Source organism: Chiloscyllium punctatum, chromosome 45, assembly GCF_047496795.1.
Source record: "Chiloscyllium punctatum isolate Juve2018m chromosome 45, sChiPun1.3, whole genome shotgun sequence".
NCBI lineage: Eukaryota > Metazoa > Chordata > Chondrichthyes > Orectolobiformes > Hemiscylliidae > Chiloscyllium > Chiloscyllium punctatum.
In genome coordinates, this window is record NC_092783.1 from 50,830,803 (window position 1) to 50,839,131 (window position 8,329).

Here is an 8,329-nt window from a genome sequence, read left to right on the forward strand (position 1 = left end):
CAGCGGTGGAAAGGACGATGGATGAAGACTCGCCATCTGAGGTAATTTGGGCTGAGGTTAGGAATAGGAAAGGTGATGTCACCCTGTTAGGAGTTTTCTACAGGCCTCCTAATAGTCCGAGAGACGTAGAAGAAAGGATTGTGAGGATGATTCAGGAGAAGAGTGAAAGTAATAGGGTGGTTGTTATGGGGGACTTTAACTTTCCTGATATTGACTGGGAAAGCTGTAGCTCGAGTTCGTTAGATGGGTCGGTGTTTGTCCAATGTGTGCAGGAGGGTTTCCTGACATAATATGTAGACAGGCCAACAAGAGGTGAGGCCATACTGGATTTGGTTCTGGGTAAGGAACCAGGTCAGGGGTTAGAATTGGAGGTAGGTGAGCACTTTGGGGACAGTGACCACAATTTGGTGACTTTTACTCTAGTGCTGGAGAGGGATAAGTGTGCACTGCAGGGCAAGAGTTATAGCTGGGGGCAGGGAAATTATGATGCGGTGAGGCATGACTTAGGATGCGTGGCTTGGAAAAGTAGGCTTCAAGGCAAGGGTGCAATTGATATGTGGAGCTTGTTCAAGGAGCAATTATTGAGTGTCCTTGATAAGTATGTACCTGTCAGGCAGGGAGGAAAGGGTTGTGTGAGGGAGCCGTGGTTTAATAAGGAATTGGAATCCCTTGTTAAAGGGAAGAGGGCGGCCTATGTAAAGATGAGGCGTGAAGGTTCAATTGGGGTGATTGAGAGTTATAAGGTAGCCAGGAAGGATCTGAAGAGAGAGCTAAGAGCAGCAAGGAGGGGACATAAAAAGTCCTTAATTGGTAGGATTAGGGAAAACCCAAAGGCTATCTATAGATATGTCAGGAATAAAAGAATGACTAGGGTAGGAATAGGTCCAGTCAAGGATAGTAGTGGGAAGTTGCGTGTGGAGGCTGAAGAGATTGGGGAGACACTGAATGAATACTTTTCGTCAGTATTCACTCAGGAACAAGACATTGTTGCCGATGTGAATACTGAGTCACAATTAATTAGAATGGACGGCTTTGAGGTATGTAGGGAAGAGGTGTTGGAAATTCTGGAAAGGGTGAAAATAGATAAGTCCCCTGGGCCTGATGGCATTTATCCTAGGATTCTCTGGGAAGCAAGGGAAGAGATTGCAGAGCCATTGGCCTTGATTTTTATGTCCTCGTCTACAGGAATAGTGCCAGAAGCCTGGAGGATAGCAAATGTGGTTCCCTTGTTCAAGAAAGGGGAGTAGGGATAACCCTAGTAACTATAGGCCGGTGAGCCTCACTTCTGTTGTGGGCAAAGTCTTAGAGAGAATTGTAAGGGATAGGATTTATGAACATCTGGATAGGAATAACGTGATCAAGGATAGTCAGCATGGTTTTGTGAAGGACAGATCGTGCCTCAAAAACCTTTTTGAATTCTTTGAGAAGGTGACTAAGGAGGTGGACGAAGGTAAAGCAGTAGATGTGGTGTATATGGATTTTAGTAAGGCGTTTGATAAGGTTCCCCATGGTAGGCTACTGCAAAAAATACAGAGGTATGGCATTGAGGGTGAGTTGGAGGTTTGGATTAGGAATTGGCTGGCTGGAAGAAGGCAGAGGGTAGTAGTTGATGATAAATGTTCATCTTGGAGTGCAGTTACTAGCGGTGTTCCGCAAGGATCTGTTTTGGGACCATTGCTGTTTGTCATTTTTATAAATGACCTGGAGGAGGGGCTAGAAGTTTGGGTGAGCAAGTTTGCGGATGATACGTAAGTCGGTGGAGTTGTTGACAGTGAGGAAGGATGTGTCAGGTTACAGCGGGATATAGATAAGCTGCAGAGCTGGGCAGAAAGGTGGCAAATGCAGTTCAATGTGGGTAAGTGTGAGGTGATTCACTTTGGTATGAGTAACAAAAAGATGGGGTACTGGGCTAATGGTTGGATACTTGGTAGTGTGGATGAGCAGAGGGATCTTGGTGTCCATGTACACAGATCTCTGAAAGTTGCCACCCAGGTAAATAGTGCAGTGAAGAAGGCATATGGCGTACTGGCTTTTATTGGTAGAGGAATTGAGTTCCGGAGTCCTGAGGTCATGTTGCAGTTATGTATAAGACTCTGGTGCGGCCGCATCTGGAGTATTGTGTGCAGTTTTGGTTGCCATACTATAGGAAGGATGTGGAGGCACTGGAACATGCAGAAGAGGTTTACCAGGATGTTGCCTGGTATGGTAGGAAGATCGTATGAGGAAAGGCTGAGGCACTTGGTACTGTTTTCATTGGAGAAAAGAAGATTTAGGGGTGACTTGATAGAGGTGTACAAGATGATTAGGGGTTTAGATAGGGTTGTCCATGAGAACCTTTTTCCACATATGGAGTCAGCTATTACGAGGGAGCATAGCTTTAAATTAAGGGGTGGTAGATATAGGACAGATGTTAGGGGTAGATTCTTTACTCAGTGAATCGTGAGTTCATGGAATGCCCTGCCAATAGCAGTGGTGGACTCTCCCTCTTTATGGGCATTTAAACAGGCATTGGATAGGCATATGGAGGATAGTGGGCTAGTGTAGGTTAGGTGGGTTTGGATCAGCGCAACATCGAGGGCCAAAGGGCTGTACTGCGCTGTATTTTTCTATGTTCTAATACTGTCAAATTAGCCTTCCTCCAATTTAGAAGTTGAACTTTTTTAGATCTGGTCTATTCTTTTCCATTACTATTTTAAAACTAGTAGAATTATGGTTACTGGCCCCAAAGTGCTCCCCCACTGACACCTCAGTCACCTGCCCTACCTTATTTCCCAAGAGTAGGTCAAGTTTTGCACCTTCTCTCGTAGCTACATCCACATACTGAATCAAATGATTTTCTCGTACACAATGCACTCTTGTCCATCTGAACCCTGAACACTATGGCAGTCCCAGTCTATGTCTGGAAAGTTAAAATCCCCTACCATAATCACCCTATTTTCTTATGGATAACTGAGATCTCCTTACAAATTAGTTTCTCAATTTCCCTCTGACTATTAGGGGGTCTATAATACAATCCCAATAAGGTGATCATCCCTTGCTTATTTCTCAGTTCCACCCAAATAACTTCCCTGGGTGTATTTCCAGGAATATCCTCCCTCAGTATAGTAGTAATGCTATCCCTTATCAGAAATGCCACTCCTCCTCTTATGCTTCCTTTTCTATCCTGCCTATAGTATTTGTATCCTGGAACATTAAGCTGCTAATCCCTGAGCCACGTTTCTGTAATTGCTATGATATCTCAGTACCATGTTCCAAACCATACCCTGAGTTCATCTGCCTTCCCTGTTAGGTGTCTTGTATTGAAATAAACGCAGTTTAATTTATCAGTCCTACCTTGTTCTCTGCTTTGTCCCTGCCTGCCATGACTGTTTGACTTGTTTGTCTTCTTAACTGTATCGGTCTCAGATTGATCTCTATCCTCACTATCTCCCTGGGTCCCACCCCACCCCCTCCTTACTAGTTTAACTCCTGAGCAGCTCCAGCAAATCTCCCTGCCAGTATAGTTAGTCCCCTTCCAATTCAGGTGCAGTCCACCCTTCTTGCACTGGTCACTTCTACCCCAGAAGAGATTCCAATGATTGAAAAATGTGAATTCTTCTCCCGTACACCAGCTCCTCAGCCACTCATTCATCTGCACTGTCTCTGAAATATCCTTGATCCTGGCACCAGGGAGGCAACATACCATTCGCTCCTGGCTGCAGAACCGTCAGTCTGTTTCTCTGACTAGTAAGTCCCGTATCACAGTTGACCGCTTGGAACTCAACGTACCCCCCGCCCCCCATTATATTAGAGCCTGTCTTAACACCAGAAACTTGGCTGTTTGTGCTGCATTCCCCTGAAAGTCCATCACTGTCTACATTTTCCAAAACAGCATACTTGTTTGAAATGGGGATAGCTAATCAAGACTCCTGCACTACCTGCCTACCTTTCCTGGAGTTATCTATGTGACTGCATCTGTGGCTTTTTGCCCTTCCTATAACTGTCATCCGTCACACCCCCTTGCTCTTGTAAATTCCTCGTTGCCTCTAACTGATACTCCAACTGATCCATTTGATCTGATAGGATTCACACCCAACACTTATTGCAGATATAATCCTCAGTAACATGTAAACTCTGTTGAAACCCCCACATCTGACAAGAAGAGCATATCTCTACTAAAGGCCATTTTTTGCTCCTTCTAATCTACAGACCCTGAAACCAGCACTGTCTTATTCCTCTATAAAACACTGTTCCAGGCTAACTTAATACTTAGGGCTTATATTTTTAAAATTTAATCAAGAGACCGATCTCAATAAAACATACAACAAGAAAGAACCCACTCTACTCACTATTGTAGATTTACAGCAAGGCTACACTTAAAATTATGCACCTATCGGTTTCTGTGCTGTGACTTTTCCCAGACATGTTCCTCCAAGATCAGTTGTTAGTTTTGCTGTTTAGAGTGCATCTAGGAAAACAGAACAATCTCCTGACAATTCAAACAACAAAGACAATAACTGCGCAGATTCACTGCTGTCAGTTAGCAATGTAGGTTTCTTTCTTTCTCTCTCCTTCGCTGACCACGTGCTGCCTATTGTCTGTCCTTCTCCCTTTTAGTAGTGTCGTTATTTCAACATATTTTCTCCAAAGTTTCAAAACGCTGCAACAGCATATAAAGCAGTCATTGCTGCTCCTGGAATTTGAGGAAAATCACCTCCAACACTTAAAGTATTTTGTAAAAGAAACCGCTGTTACTGCCACAAATCTTTCCAGAATTCCAGATTAGCCAGAATCTAGGTGGTAATGAATATTAGGAAATAATCATAAAATAGGAGCAGAATTAGACCATTCGGTGCATCGAGTCTGCTCCATCCTTCAATAATGGTTGATCTGTTTCTCAAAGCCATTCTATTCTAGCTGGCTTCCCCCATGACCAACCCATGATCCCCTTACCAATCAAGAACTTGCCTATCACTGTCTTAAATGCAATCACAATCCTCTATGGCAATGGGTACCACAGATTATCCACCTTCCAGTTGAAGAAATTCCTCCTTGTCTCAGTTTTGAAGCATTGTCCCTTCACTCAGGCTGTGCCCTAGTCTCACATACTAATGGTAGCATCTTCTCCATATGCACATTTAAAAAAAAATATTATTCATTCAAGGGATGTAGACATTGCTGGCCAGGCCAGCATTTATTACCTATTCCCAGAGGTCAGTTAAGAGACAACCATATTGCTGTAGGTCTGGAGTTGCATATAAACCAGACCAGGTAAGGATGATAGTTTCCTTCCCTAAAAGGCATTAGTGGTCCAGATGGGTTTTTCCAACAATCGACTACATTTCATGACAATTGTAGGTCTCTTAATTCCAGATTTTATTTAATTCAAATTTACCCATTTGCCAAGACAGGATCTGAACCCAGGTCCTTAGAATGTCTTAGAATGTCCTTAGACGTCTCTGGATTAATAGTCTAGCAATAGTGCCAGTAGAACATTGCCTCCCCCAAGGCAGTCTGCTAATGGAACTCTAATCACTCATTTATCTCCAGAAGGCCTTCCCTCAAGGTATTCAATCGAGACCTCATTGTTCTGTAAATTTCAATCCCATTCCCTATCATCCTTCTAAAATCCATCGAATACAGACTCTGCGTCCTCAACTGCTCCTCATGCGACAAGCCTTTAACTCTGGTATCATTCTTAGAAACCTCATTTGGATCCCCCTCTAATGCCAGCACACCCTACTTCGATATCGGGGCCAAAACTGCTCACAACATTCCAAATGCGGTTTGACTAGAGCCTGATACAACTTCAGCAGTACACCCCTGCTCTTGTACTCTAGCCCTCTTGAAATGAATGCTAACATTGCATTTACATTCCCGACTGCCAACTGAACCTACGTGCTAACCTTAAGAGAATCCTGAAGTAGGACTCCCAAGTCCCTTTCTGCTTCAGATTTCCAAAGCATTTTCCTATTTTGAAAATAGTGTATACTTCGATTCTTCCTACTAAAGTGCGTAACTTGGTACTTTTCCACGTGTTCCAACTGCTACTTCTTTGCTCACTCTGCTAGCCTACCCACGTCCTTTTGCAACCTCCCTGTTTCCCTAACAGTACCTGTCCCTCCACCTATCTTTGTTGCTAAGTTTGCAGATGACACAATGCCCTTGGTTCCTTCATCCAGATTGTTGATGTGTAATGTGATAGCTGTGGTCCCAGCACTGATCCCTGTGAAACAGAACGGTCACTGGCTGCCATCCTGCATAAGACCCCTTTATCCCTACCCTCTGTTTTCTGTCAGTCAACCAATCCTCTACCCTTGCCTGTACCTTGCCCCTAACAACATGAGCAGCAACAACAACAAACTGTACAGCAGTTTGCCAAAGGCCTTCTGGAGATGAATGAGGGATTAGAGTGCCATTATCAGATCCTGGAGGCAAAACCGCTAACTGCCAGTTTGGCAGAGGTTGAAGTTGGGGATTGATTTTGGGAGTGATGGGGGAGGGGGTAAGAGAACCATAGTTTGTTGCGTTCTCAAAAAACTGAAAAGAAACTTAAAGGACCAGTCACATCCTACAGAGAGAAGACTCCTCAAGGCGGAGGTAGAAAATTGAGAGGTAGAGAAATGAATTCCATATAATATTTTGCTTAAATAGATGTTCATTCTAAGGGATGTACACTACAGGTTTATGGTTGACAATTGAAATCATTGATACTTGAAGAATCAGACCAAGACTTTAATAACACCTCAAATATCTATAGTTTAACAATGTCAAGCTCTTTTTGATTCTTGCCTAGAGCTATAAAAACAATACTGATCTCTTTCACTTCCAGTTTCCACCCCGCTGTCGCCTTCACCTGGTCCTTTTGTGAATCCTGCCTTCCCTTCCTCGACATCTCTGCTTCAATTTCTAGGGTTAGGCTAGACATTAATATCCACAACAAACCAACCAATTCCCAATTTGACTCTACATCTTCATATGCTTCTTCCTGGAAAGACTTTCTTCCATTCTCCCAGTTCCTCCACCTCCAGCGCATCTATTCTGACAATGCCAACTTTTACAAGGGGGCCTCTGAAATGTCCACCTTCTTCCTCAACTGGTTGACAGCGCCCTTGGCCAGGTCTGACCCACCTCCTGATCTTCAGTCTTCACCGCTGTCTTCCCTGCCACAACAGTGATACGGTCCCCCTTGTTCTTACCTGCCATCCCACCAGTACCCACATCTAGAGGATGATTGGCTTCCATTTCCACAACCTCTAACAGGATGCCATATTCCCTACCCCTCCCTTGTCAGCTTGCCCCCCACCCCTTGCAGGAAACCATTCCTTCCAGGATACCTTGGTGTACCCATCCTTCAGCTTTACCTGCACTTCACTTAATCTAGTCTACTGCATTCATTCCTCATATTGTGTTCTCCTCCATATTGGGGAAACAAAACATAGACAGGTGTTCTGCAAAGTAGTCACCCAATGTCCTGTCTGCAAAAAAAGACTATGCAATTCCAGTTGCCTTCCACTTTAACACACCATCTTGTTCCCTGGCTCACGTCTCTGTTTTACTGCAGTGCTCCAGTGGAGCTCAGCACAGACTGGAAGAACAGCAGCTCATTTTCCACTCGGGAACCCTGCACCTTTGGGACTCGATATTGAGTTCAACAGTTTTAGGGGCTTGAGGGACCTGCTCCCATGTCGTTAACCTAACCCCCACACATCAGGCCTTGCTTTCACATACAGGCATAAACCTGGAAACAGACCCCTTGGTCTAACTTGTCTCCGCTGACTACGTTCCCAAACTAAACTGGTCCCACTTACCTGCTTTTAGCCCATACCCTATTCATGTCCTTATCCAACGTCTTAAATGTTGTAATTTTACCTGCATCCACCACTTCCTCTGGCAGTTCATTCCATCCACAGATGTGGTCTGCTATTACACACCACCCATTGTTAGCTACTAATAGTCCCCATTAGCAGCCATTCATTCTCCTAGTTTGATCGTTATCCACTTGTTTGTCTGTCTAACTGTTCTCTCTCTTTGGGCTATATCTCCACCTATCATTTACTCCTTAACCACACCACCCACCTACCCACCCTGTCTGCTGCATAAAAGCCAACTTTTTCCTAGGAGCCATAAGTTCCGAGGAAGGGTCACTGGACCTGAAATGTTAACTCTAATTTCTCTCCACAGATGTTGTCAGAATTGCTGAGCTTTTCCAGCAATTTCTGTTTTTGTTTCTGATTTTCAGCATCTGCAGTTCTTTCTGTTTTTTACTGAACTTAATAATATTCTGACCACACCCCACCCCCTACCCGAATAACAATAAAACTGTAGCCACTTCAAATTAAATACTTTG